At 29.8% G+C, this 13,355-nt stretch overlaps 1 long non-coding RNA gene across 1 annotated transcript; it reads right to left on the bottom strand.

Annotated features, from left to right (window-relative positions):
* Positions 1 to 3,717: 3,717 nt before the first annotated feature.
* LOC147816143 (uncharacterized) lies at positions 3,718 to 4,879 on the bottom strand. The gene is made up of 2 exons (XR_015431064.1): positions 4,749 to 4,879; positions 3,718 to 3,902 (listed from the first exon to the last, which is right to left on the bottom strand). It is a non-coding gene; the product is annotated as an uncharacterized LOC147816143 (long non-coding RNA).
* Between the last annotated feature and the right edge of the window lie 8,476 nt (positions 4,880 to 13,355).

Below are 13,355 nucleotides of genomic sequence, written 5' to 3'. Positions count from 1 at the left end.
TTATACTTATATTGATCCGCTACATTTTCCATGTTTGAATTTCTTTTGCTTTTCCTTTATGCTTTTATATACGAGACTTTTAATTAATTATGACTTTATAATTGTGGCTGAACTGAAGCTTTTGAATCTTCCCATAGGAAATATAAATTAATAAAGGGATACTTTTGTCACTATTAACCAATTAAAAATATAAATCTATTCAGTCCCTGCCCAAATTATTAGGCATACTATTAAATTCTACATAAAACTTTAATTATCAGGCGATACTTTAGTGCTTTATTGTTATTACGAGAGTGCAACCGGTTTGCACTTGTTTGCTCTCGTGCATCGATTGGACAAATTAGATGATATATAATGTAAAACAGACGATTCGATAAATTAAACGATATATTATATAGAGTATTTATTATATTAGGTGTTATAATAGTATAATAATTAGACTGAATTAATAGACTTACTGTAGTTATTTAATAATGACGTATTTATATGCATTACTTTTATTTTAACATACATGCAATGGCTTTTTATTCAGGAGATTTTTACCTCCTATTTGTATTTATTTTTAACCTATTACATTACAATGTTAATCAATTGAACGTAAACAAGTGCAGTCACATAAAAACAACAATTCTGTATACTATCACCTGATAATTAATATTTTCGATAGAATCTTATAGTGAGACTAATAATTTGGCTAGGTACTGTATATTTTCAAGAAGAAAATATTCTTTAACACCATAATCCAAGCGTTAGGGATAAAGGAAGAAACACGCACTTTAATTACATTCGCTTGGATAATCTGTAAAATAATAGCTTTTCATTAAAGTAAGATAACTTTGCAATTTTGTCCTTAATATACATGATCCTTGCTTTTTTCTTCAGTCCTCACTCAGATCTCCAGCCTGACTCTTTCAGCCATTATACATCTTAACATGAGTCTTTCAGTCACTTGAATTTAATCTGTATATCATGCTGATCTAGCAGGGACAATGATGTACATAGAACAGTAAAATGCCTCCCAAACAATGTTTCAACTTGTCAGTTTTAACGATCTCTAATCTACAAGTCTGTCATATCTCTATAAATCTTGCAATAAAAAGTACACTAGTATTATTTTTAACTCGCCATTACATGTTCTAACTGTAACCATACCCCTCACGAGACCGTCAAAGGTCATCGTCAAATTTTTTCCCCTCTATCATAATAGAAAAAGTTCTCAACTTTATTAACGAAAGTGCCCGAAAAATTTATTTGAACTTTATGAAAAATAAGAGGTATACAAAAATAATAATGACTACATTTTTCAAACATCATACATTTTTGGAAGATCATATATATGCAGGGTATCTGCTACATTTCAGATTTTCAAATCCATTCCTTTTCATGACTCATTCCAAGAATTTCACAAGATTTAACGAAGTTGCTATTTTCTCCGACGAAAACATAGCAATAAATTTAAAAAAGCATTATAATAACATGAATTAAAATGAAAACTGTTATACTCTGCATCTTCATATATATAGATTTTAAATTTAAAAGAAAGAGTTGAAGCAATAAAATAGCTCGGGGAAAAAATACAAAAGCAAATAATTTTTTTCTTCCGCAGAATTATATTCTTAAGATATTTTTCTTGTTCATCTGAAAGGAGAGAAATACTCCTGATTTTTCTGCTCTCATTTCAGAATTAAAAAAAATTGCTGGCTTGCTTCAGCTAGAATTTTAAATTGATAAAATAAAAAATCTGAAATCACTGAAGTTTAAGAGATAATTTTCTCTAGAAATGCTTTTTCTTTCATTTTTTGAACGAACACCATAATTTTTAAAGTATGGGATAAAAACATTTTAAATATTAATAAAATATGACTGTTGAGTGGGGTTTTTGTTACTAATTCAGATATTTGGAATATCGGAACACTGTGAAAGGGTAAATTCCATTTTAAAAATTAGAATTTTCGGCCACCTAAATCTGATTTTCCATGAATTTTTTTTAAAACAATAGTTAAAATCATAACATTACATGACACATTTTGCTCAGTGTGGAATTCCAATATTCGCACCGGTTACACTGGTTTGCCGCACCGACCGTTCCAATATTAAAACTGGTTACACCAGTGCACTGCACCGATCGTTCCAATATTCAAACCAGTTACGCACGAAGTGCACCAGGTTTCTGGTCGGTTTGATCAGTTCGCATGATGCCTTATTTGTTTACAAACTTTAATACTGCTGTTGAGATTGTCATAATTTTGCTGTATTTTTGAATGGATTTTATTATAAATTTGCAATAAAAACTTGTTTTATCATTGAAAATAAATTTTCTTGTATTAAGTTGAAATTAATAACAAGATTCTCACAGTACTTGAAAAACCTTGAATTTGGTTGAAAAAATCAGGGCCCTGAAAAGTCCTTGAATTCTGCCATAGGGTACTTGAAAAGTACTTGATTTGTTAGAAATTAAAATACTACTAACTTTTGGGAATTAAAATACTACTTCTTATAAAAAAGTAGTAAAAAAATAATAAATTCAAAGAAAAATTATAGAAATTCTGATTGAGGCAATTTTTAATACTTGAAGTGAAAAGTTAAAGAAGATGCAAACATTTTCTCTCCTAGATTTTTCAGACCAGATTATTGTTCATCTCTCTGATGTTTTGAAAGCTGAAATTTCTAGCAAATTTTATGCTTTGTAGTCATTGTTTTCAAATGATACATAGTCCCAAGTAGCACAATTCACAAAAACGATATCGTAAAAACTTAGCTTTGAACATTGTACAATATCGTAGCGAAATATTGTACTATATCAAAATGGACCCCTTTTATAACGTATATTTAATATTGCAAAACAATATTGTTCGATATTGTAAAAACGTTGGGGAACGTCAACCGACATCTCTCTGCATTTACAAACGTTGTACTATGTCGACTGACATCGTCAACACGATATTCAAAAAACGAAGGCTGTGGAATACCGACAATAGCCAAAATTACGTTATTTGAGAAAATAAAAATTAGTTTTTGAAAATAGTCATGCCTGTTTGCAACCTGGAAAAAGCTGATAACAAAACCGTTCTAGCTTGTTTAAAATTAAATTATTTGTTATTACCAAAACTTATAGAATTTTTAGGTCTGCAGCTTAGTTATTAATATTTAATAAGTTTGGGTAGGCAGGTATATTTTACTGTTATTCTAGAAAATAAGCTAGAAAGTAAATAGTTTTACTTAAGATATTTCTTTTCTTTTTCAGGGTACAAGCAGCCATTTATACTGTGAAATAATTTTAAGTGATTTGTGCAATAATTTTTACAGCATCTATATTTTACTATGTAGATTAAAATTACAATATGTTTAATTTAAAACGATGAACTTTTTTGTTGTGACGTTTTAGTATTATATAACCTGTATTTTACTTAAATAGTATGCATGGAAAACAAAATTCCTTATCTTCACAGCATCAGGTTCGATTTTAAGAAAACTGATTAAAAAGAAGAAGAAATGCAATATTTACACTGATATTGTCATAATAAAATAACGGGAGTCACTTCCTCAGATTTCTGTTTTAAAAAAGGGTAAGCATGGTAGAATTTACTATAACGATTTAATTTACGATTTAATTTACTTATAGCCTTTGTCCATTAAAATGTTGCCAAAATATCTATTAGGGCTTGAACAGATGTCAAATGTGTAAATGAAATATAATATTTATTAAACAGTAAAGAATAATATACTAATTTCTATAATTTATTGTATTCTTTAATACAATCAATTGTTTCTAAAACAAAACTGTGTCAGTTGAGGCAAACTTAGTCTTCCTGCCTTCCCGGTCGTTGGCGGTGGCAAGAACTTCACCAAATTTTTCAGCTTTTCCTAGTCAGCTAGTTTCTTAAACAGTCTAAAGGTAGCAGCTGAAAAAAAATAAGACATGAACTGTGGTTAATTTTAATATTTTTAAATTAAAAGACAAATAGTTATATTGAAAACATTACATGAACTAAAGTAGACAAAAGCATAACACAAGTACTACTAGCAGCGTTTATGCTAATCCCTAGGTTGACAATTCTTTTGCATAGAATCGGAGCAGTTTTTATGTTTTCAATAAGTTTATAACGTATGGAAAACGAGTAAGTTTATAGTAAGAACCTTACAAGTAAGTTTATAACATGTGGAAAATATTATATATTAGAATATAATAGATGGAAAAAAGTTTTTATTTGAATAATCTTTAAAAATTATTTGGTCACCTTTAGATGAGATGATCCGGGTTCCAATCCCAGTATTGGCTGGTATTGGAACCCGGGTAGTCAATACAAATTCCACATCTAACACATGCTTACCACAGTGCTGATTCAGATAGAGTGAAGTATTTTTTAAAGGTACCGCTAAGTGGTAATAAATTTGGCTTCGACACAGATCCCTGTTCCTTAACTATTAAAACAAAGTTTCAATTAACAAACCATAATTTTAATTAAAAAGTGAGATTTTTTTTCTCTTGATTTTTAATATGACAAAATAAATGTAACAGATTGTGTTTATAAATGTAGTCATTCATCAATAAATGAATAAATATTTAATCATTTTTATATTAAAATATTCATTTTTAATCTTATATCAAAATAGATAAGTTAAGCTAAAAAAAAATTTTAAAAAATCTGTGTACTCATTGGAATTTTTTTTCACAAAATCTCTTTATAGAAAATCTGATAATGTCAAAGATGCTATAAACATATTATGAGGAGAAAAAAAACAGTTACCAGTTAATAACTCTACTGCTTCAAATAGACTTCGAAAGGGAAGAATGACACTATATCAGGAAAAAAACATCTGAATTCATCAGCCCCCTTTTTTTCCCTTCATATATAACCTCAAGGTTTAGAAACATACATTTTCCACTAATAAAATATAATGTAGATTAGAATTTTAATTAACATTATTTGTATTTTTTTTTTTTGAAAAAATTCATGTTTATTAATTACTTTCTACAGCCATGCAAGTATATATTAAGACAGCACTAAATGTGTACTTTAATTTGTACACATTTAATGCTATCCAACAGGTCCCGTAGCCAGGGGAGGGGGACAGTCGGGACAAATCCCCCCCCCCCCCCGAAATTCTGGGATTCATACTTTTTAGTCTTTCTTTGAACCTCTCAGTAAAAAGAAAAACAAAACTGTCGAATCAAACCTTTTATTAACTAACTTTATTAAGCATATTTCGGGACATTCCGGTTTGTCCTAAAAAAGTAATCGAAAAATTTTCTTCAAATCCCCGTCGCATGTCTTTGTAAACTTTGTTTACAAATTGATTATAATTATTATGTAATATTAATTGAAAAATAATTATTATGTAATATTTTTTAATTACTAGTTTAAATTTTGCAAACAACAGAATAAACAATATTTGTTACAATGTTTTCCCCTACTTTGCATGTCTGAAACCGTCCTTGCATCTTACCATATCCCCCCCCCCCCGAAAAAAAATCCTGGCTACGGCCTTGCTATCCAATCAATCTCAAGAATCAAAAAGATTTTTTAAAATGTAATTTCAAATGTGTTGGAATTTAACACACACCAAGAAAGAAAGTAATTTCAATAACTAAAATGAATTAATGCAGCAATTTATTTAAAATAAATTTTAAAACTAAGAAAAGAAAACAATAAAAGTATCAATAATTTAAAGCATTGTTTTTTAACTTTCAAAATCAATGATTTAAAAAAAAAAAATCATTTGATTTAAATCATGTATTAAATCAACAAACCCTGATAGCTAGTAGTTGAGAAAAGACGCCATGAAAAACATTACAAAACTTTAAAAGTGGCTATCTTTTGAACTTTGAAACATACAATGCAGTAAAACGTAAAAGTATTAGAGTTTAGAATACAAACTATGCAAAATAAAACAGGAAGGACCAGGGTAATTAATTTAAGGAATAACTGATCCATTTTAGTGCAAGATAATGACTCATGAAAATGCAAAGTCTTATTACAAATTTTAAAATTCTAAGTCTATAAAATTACCCAAGATGGCGTTTGTAACTACTGAGAGGCTTTCAAAACACTGTTTCCTTTTTCATTTTAATTTACAATACATCATCGCCAATTCCAAGATGATGCTGAAGTAAAAGAGCATAGATAGCCTTTACAGATGGTTTCGAAATAACATATCTGAAAGAAAAAAAAGATATATATATATATATATATATATATATATATATATATATATATATAATGTTTTAATAAGCATTACAAAATGTACCTCATATTTTATCATCAATTAAGACCATATAAGTAAAACGGGCATGGGATTGCTGAAGGAAGGAATTATCTAAACTTTTCATTTTTATAATATATTATTTCTTATTTCAGTCACTTTATTGTTTAAAAGAGTTCTTGCATTAGTTCTTTACTTTGTATATAAGAAGCTTCCAAAGCAATGGCCTTTGCATAAATATATTAAACATTGCAATATCAGATTGTATGTTAACGAATCCAATTATCAAGAATTCTATGTATAAATTGTGTGCGGAGAAATACCCATACCATCAAAACACTTATCACAGTCATATTGGACTTAAGAATCACATTAGTCAAAATATATTGCAAAGTTGGGACATATTCAGCTATGGATTGCTTTTCATTTTGATATGTACATGGTATCTGCGACATTTTAGATTTTCAAATCCCTGAGTCATCAATAATTCCAAGAAGTTGTCATGACTTACCGAAGTTACTATTTTATCCAACAAAAACACTACAATAAATTCAAAGAAGCATTATACTAACATTAATTGAAATGATAGGTATAACCAAAGCTGTTATACTCTAAATCCTTGAGGCAGAATTTTTTCGAGCTATCTGCGACAAAACTCTCTAGCACTAATATCTTTCTGCAAGATACTTTTCACAATAATAAACATGTATGTTATTAATTTAAAATAACAAAAGCGCTGTATTTTAAAAAAAAAAAACTATTTATAACTTTTTTTTAAATTGAACGTATAATTTTTGTTATAACATTACACGTAACATTTTCACATTTTGTTGGGAGGCATGGGGACACAGAAATTATTTCCTTCACCTTTAGTAACTAATCATCACAATAAAAAAATTGCAAATTATTAAATCCGCAGTAGTACTGGGCGAAGAAAAAAAAAGATTGACGACAAATTGACACGAATTGGTCACCTCAAATGAGTGTTTCGTTTTTGATTAGGCTGTTGTATAAAAATATCGTATAAAAATATCAGATTTAAGAACTATGGAGAAATTAATAGCAATAACTGATAAAATTCGACAGAATTATTGACCTAAAAAGTAAATACCCAAATACAAGATTCGAATTTTTCAGGTTGCTTATCAGGATATTTAAAATCCACTTGAAAATCAACATCAATAACTGACGAAAATACAACAGAAAAAATTCACCAATTTAAGCTACTATCGGCGTATATTGAGCACGTCAAAAAGTTATTATTCAAATGCATGATTCAAATATAACTGGTAAATTTCCGTCAAAAAATAAATAAAGGTAATTTTTTTTTTTACTCTTCAAAAGAAAAAACGTAATGAACGAAAAAAAAAAAACTCTGTAACGTTCAGCGAAAATGTTGCTGTGCCTCTGCAAATCTGCCAAGGGGCTCTGAATCTTCTCATTTATTGATATTAAACTTAAAAATTGAGTAAAGAAAGAGTTGAAGCATTTAAGTAGCTAAAAAAAATACAAAAGCAAATAACTTTTATATAGTTATTTAAAGCTGCTTTCTTTTGTTGCCTAAAAGAAAGTGTAACATAATTAGCCTAAACAAGAATTTTAAATTGATTAAAATAAAATAAAAATTAAACAAATAAAATAATTAATAAGATTCTGAAATCACTGAAGTTTAAAAGATAATTCGCTCTAGAAAGGATGTTCTTTCCTTAATTATTTTAAAAAACACAATCAAAACATTTTATATTTTAATAAAATGCGACTAAGATTGGATATTTTCTTACAAATTCAGATATTCAGGACGCTGTGAAATTAGGGGGATTCCATTTTTAAAATTAAGATTTTTCAGTTATCAAAATCCGCAATTTTTAAAAAAATAATAGTTAAGATCATGACAAATTTTGTTCAATAATGAAATCCATGACTTTCTAGGTGTGCAGATACCCTATAAGTTCCCTAATAAATACATATATGTACCCAAAGAATAGCGTCAGAAGAGATACCCTATTCTTTGGCACGAGCATATGGGAGAAACATTGAAAAAGTTGGTCATCTTTCAAGTCTTTCAGACATTTTTTTAGTTGAATAATGTGATATAATTTATTAGTTAACAAACTTCAGTTTATGTAAGTTAAAACACCTTCTGAAATTATGAATTACTTGATTAATGAGCTTCGGTAAGTAAGATGTAGACAAATAAAATTTTCATGATTCAATTCTTTTTTTATTTGTTATTTAAACATTATTATATATTAATTAGATACATTAAGCATAATATTAAATAATAATTAAACATATATATATATACATACATATTTATATATTTACTGCAAAATTGTACGATTGAGAAAAAAAAGTTCTTACTAGCAGCAACATTAGATATCTTATTAAATCTTCAATAGACATATTAAATCAATCTAGTAGACACATTAAATCTTCAATTTAAAATTTCGAAAAAAAAAACATTTCAATCTACCCTGACAAATTAATAAATATGCGTTAGCTCACTTAGCTCTCAAATTTTTAATTAGTTCAAGTATTAAAAAATATTTTTCATCGAACGAACAAGTTGGCAGGTGTGAAAAAATATAAACATGAGCATGTCAGAAGCTTAACACCTCCAAACATACTATAAAATTAGGCCACTGTTTGTGAATATGAGAATTGAATAATGTGATATAATTAAATTGTTAAGCAGCCTGGACATGAAAAAGGTGGAAATCAATGAAATTCATGCAATATATAATTATATATATTATAAACAGCACATACCTAGCAAGATCAGAGAATTCGCTCGCATCAACGAGGTGCATTAATTCTCCTTCATCTTCAGCTGGTTTGAGTTCTCGGGCTCGCTCAATCGAAGTAATTTTCTTTCTACTTACATTATGCGCTAAGATATGAATCTTATGAGACGAATTTAGATTTAAATATAAGAAGATAAACAGTCCGCAAGTGTAGCGGAAACGATCGATTTTGTGACAAAAACACGATTACAATATTGATATCAAATATTGTCCGCGTGTTGTTCGGATATCTCTAGATTTATATGTTAAATTTATTTTTTGGAATTATAACAATTTGACGTAATTTTTTGTCCTTTAAATGATTAATTTTGATTTCAGAACACAATAAATGAGTTTAAAAAAATAGTATAATAAAAATAAACTAATCTTCCGGGATTTTACCAGTTTTTAAGCATTATTTGAAATTTCCCGAATAACATTTTTTTTTCCTTATAGGATCCTTTAATGTATCGAAAAACACATTAAATAAATAATATAAAGTAAAATAAACAAAATAAGAAAAAAATTAAAAATTGACCACAGCTGGGGATTGAACCAACGCCCCCTCGCTCCATGCGAAAATCTCAAACACATGGCCTTAGCCGTTGGACCACGCTTATACGAGGATAGCGCTACAACATAGCTTCAAGTACCCTCTCCCGGTTTGCTAAACAGAAGACATAAGGGGCCATTGCGGCCCCCCTAATTGGGTTATAAAATTTTGCTTAGGTAGAGGGGTCCGGCACATAGAGGCCTAAATTCGGTCCAAGTTTGAAAATTATAACTTAATATTAAACGAAAGTAGGTTGGCTTGAAATTTGATCCTTTTTCCCGCCATTTTTTTATTTTTTTATTCCATTCTGCATTCTTTCACAAAGAGACACCCTTGATTTTATATTTAGAACAACATATTTCACCTGTTAAACTATCATGAAAGTTTTGAAAAAGGTGTTTAAAAAAATAATATAATAAAAATAAACTAATTTTCCGGGATTTTACCAGTTTTTAAGCATTATTTGAAATTTCCCGAATAAAATTTTTTTTTTCCTTATAGGATCCTTTAATGTATCGAAAAACACATTAAAAAATAATAGAATGTAATGTAAACAAAATAAGAAAAAAATTAAAAAAAATTAAAAATTGACCACAGCTAGGGTTTGAACCAACGCCCCCTCGTTCCATGCGCAAATCACTAGCACATGGTGTTAGCCGTTGGACCACGCTTATACGCGGATCGCGCTACAACATAGCTTCAAGTACCCTCTCCCGGTTTGCTAAACAGAAGACCTAAGGGGCCATTGCGGCCCCCCTAAGGGGGATATAAAATTTTGCTTTGGTAGAGGGGTCCGGCACATAGTGGCCTATATTCGATCCGAGTTTGAAAATTATAACTTAATATTAAAGGGAAGTAGGTTGACTTGAAATTTGATCCTTTTTCCCGCCATTTTATTTTATTTTATTTTTTATTCCATTATGCCTTCTTTCACAAAGAGACACCCTTGATTTTATACTTAGAACATCATATTTCACCTGTTAAACTATCATGAAAGTATTGTAAAAGGAGTTTAAAAAAATAATATCATAAAAATAAACTAATTTTCCGGGATTTTACCAGTTTTTAAGCATTATTTGAAATTTCCCGAATAAAATTTTTTTTTTCCTTATAGGATCCTTTAATGTATCGAAAAACACATTAAATAAATAATATAAAGTAAAATAAACAAAATAAGAAAAAAGAAAATTAAAAATTGACCACAGCTGGGGTTTGAACCAACGCCCTCTCGATCCATGCGTAAATCACAAGCACATGGTGTTAGCCGTTGGACCACGCTTATACGAGGATCCCGCTACAACATAGCTTCAAGTACCCTCTCCCGGTTTGCTAAACAGAAGACTTAAGAGGCCATTGCGGGCCCCCTAATTGGGATATAAAATTTTGCTTTGGTAGAGGGGTCCGGCACATAGTGGCCTATATTCGATCCGAGTTTGAAAATTATAACTTAATATTAAAAGGAAGTAGGTTGGCTTGAAATTTGATCCTTTTCCCCGCCATTTTATTTTATTTTATTTTTTATTCCATTATGCCTTCTTTCACAAAGAGACACCCTTGATTTTATACTTAGAACATCATATTTCACCTGTTAAACTATCATGAAAGTATTGTAAAAGGAGTTTAAAAAAATAATATAATAAAAATAAACTAATTTTCCGGGATTTTACCAGTTTTTAGGCATTATTTGAAATTTCCGAATAAAATTTTTCTTTCCTTATAGGATCCTTTAATGTATCGAAAAACACATTAAAAAAATAATAGAATGTAAAATAAACAAAATAAGAAAAAATAAAAAAAATTAAAAATAGACCACAGCTGGGGTTTGAACCAACAACCCCTCGTTCCTTGCGTAAATCACTAGCACATGGTGTTAGCCGTTGGACCACGCTTATACGAGGATCGCGCTACAACATAGCTTCAAGTACCCTCTCCCAGTTTGCAAAACAGAAGACTTAAGGGGCCATTGCGGCCCCCCTAATTAGGATATAAAATTTTGCTTTGGTAGAGGGGTCCGGCACATAGTGGCCTATATTCGGTCCGAGTTGGAAAATTATAACTTAATTTTAAAGGAAAGTAGGTTGGCTTGAAATTTGATACTTTTTCCAGCCATTTTATTTTATTTTATTTTTTATTCCATTATGCCTTCTTTCACAAAGAGACACCCTTGATTTTATACTTAGAACATCATATTTCACCTGTTAAACTATCATAAAAGTATTGTAAAAGGAGTTTAAAGAAATAATATAATAAAAATAAACTAATTTTCCGGAATTATACCAGTTTTTAAGCATTATTTGAACTTTCCCGAATTAAAATTTTTTTTTCCTTATAGGAACCTTTAATGTATCGAAAAAAACATTAAAAAAATAATAGAATGTAAAATAAACAGAATAAGAAAAAAAAAAAAATTAAAAATGGACCACAGCTGGGGTTTGAACCAACGACCCCTCGTTCCATGCGTGTATCACTAGCACATGGTGTTAGCCGTTGGACCACGCTTATACGAGGATCGCGCTACAACATAGCTTCAAGTACCCTCTCCCGGTCTGCTAAACAGAAGACTTAAGGGGCCATTGCGGCCCTCCTAATTGGGATATAAAATTTTGCTTTGGTAGAGGGGTCCGGCACATAGAGGCCTATATTAGGTTCGAGTTTGAAAATTATAACTTAATATTAAAGGGAAGTAGGTTGGCTTGAAATTTGATACTTTTTCCCACCATTTTATTTTATTTTATTTTTTATTCCATTATGCCTTCTTTCACAAAGAGACACCCTTGATTTTATACTTAGAACATCATATTTCACCTGTTCAACTATCATGAAAGTATTGTAAAAGGAGTTTAAAAAAATAATATAATAAAAATAAACTAATTTTCCGGAATTATACCAGTTTTTAAGCATTATTTGAAATTTCCCGAATAAAATTTTTTTTTTCCTTATAGGATCCTTTAATGTATCGAAAAAAACATTAAAAAAATAATAGAATGTAAAATAAACAAAATAAGAAAAAAAAATTAAAAATTTACCACAGCTGGGGTTTGAACCAACGCCCCCTCGTTCCATGCGTAAATCACTAGCACATGGTGTTTGCCGTTGGACCACGCTTATACGAGGATCGCGCTACAACATAGCTTCAAGTACCCTCTCCCGGTTTGCTAAACAGAAGACTTAAGGGGCCATTGCGGCCCCCCTAATTGGGATATAAAATTTTGCTTTGGTAGAGGAGTCCGGCACATAGTGGCCTATATTCGATCCGAGTTTGAAAATTATAACTTAATATTAAAGGGAAGTAGGTTGGCTTGAAATTTGATCCTTTTTCCCGCCATTTTATTTTATTTTATTTTTTATTCCATTATGCCTTCTTTCACAAAGAGACACCCTTGATTTTATACTTAGAACATCATATTTCACCTGTTAAACTATCATGAAAGTATTGTAAAAGGAGTTTAAAAAAATAATATAATAAAAATAAACTAATTTTCCGGGATTTTACCAGTTTTTAAGCATTATTTGAAATTTCCCGAATAAAATTTTTTTTTTCCTTATAGGATCCTATAATGTATCGAAAAACACATTAAAAAATATTAAAATGTAAAATAAACAAAATAAGAAAAAAATAAAAAAAATTAAAAATTGACCACAGCTGGGGTTTGAACCAACGCCCCCTCGTTCCTTGCGCAAATCACTAGCACATGGTGTTAGCCGTTGGACCACGCTCATACGAGGATCGCGCTACAACAAAGCTTCAAGTACCCTCTCCCGGTTTGCTAAACAGAAGACTTAAGGGGCCATTGCGGCCCCCCTAATTAGGATAT

The sequence above is a fragment of the Parasteatoda tepidariorum genome, chromosome 2 (assembly GCF_982258835.1).
Source record: "Parasteatoda tepidariorum strain Cologne lab strain chromosome 2, Ptep-v5.0, whole genome shotgun sequence".
In the NCBI taxonomy this organism is placed as follows: Eukaryota; Metazoa; Arthropoda; class Arachnida; order Araneae; family Theridiidae; genus Parasteatoda; species Parasteatoda tepidariorum.
This window is presented reverse-complemented; position numbering and strand designations above follow the sequence as displayed.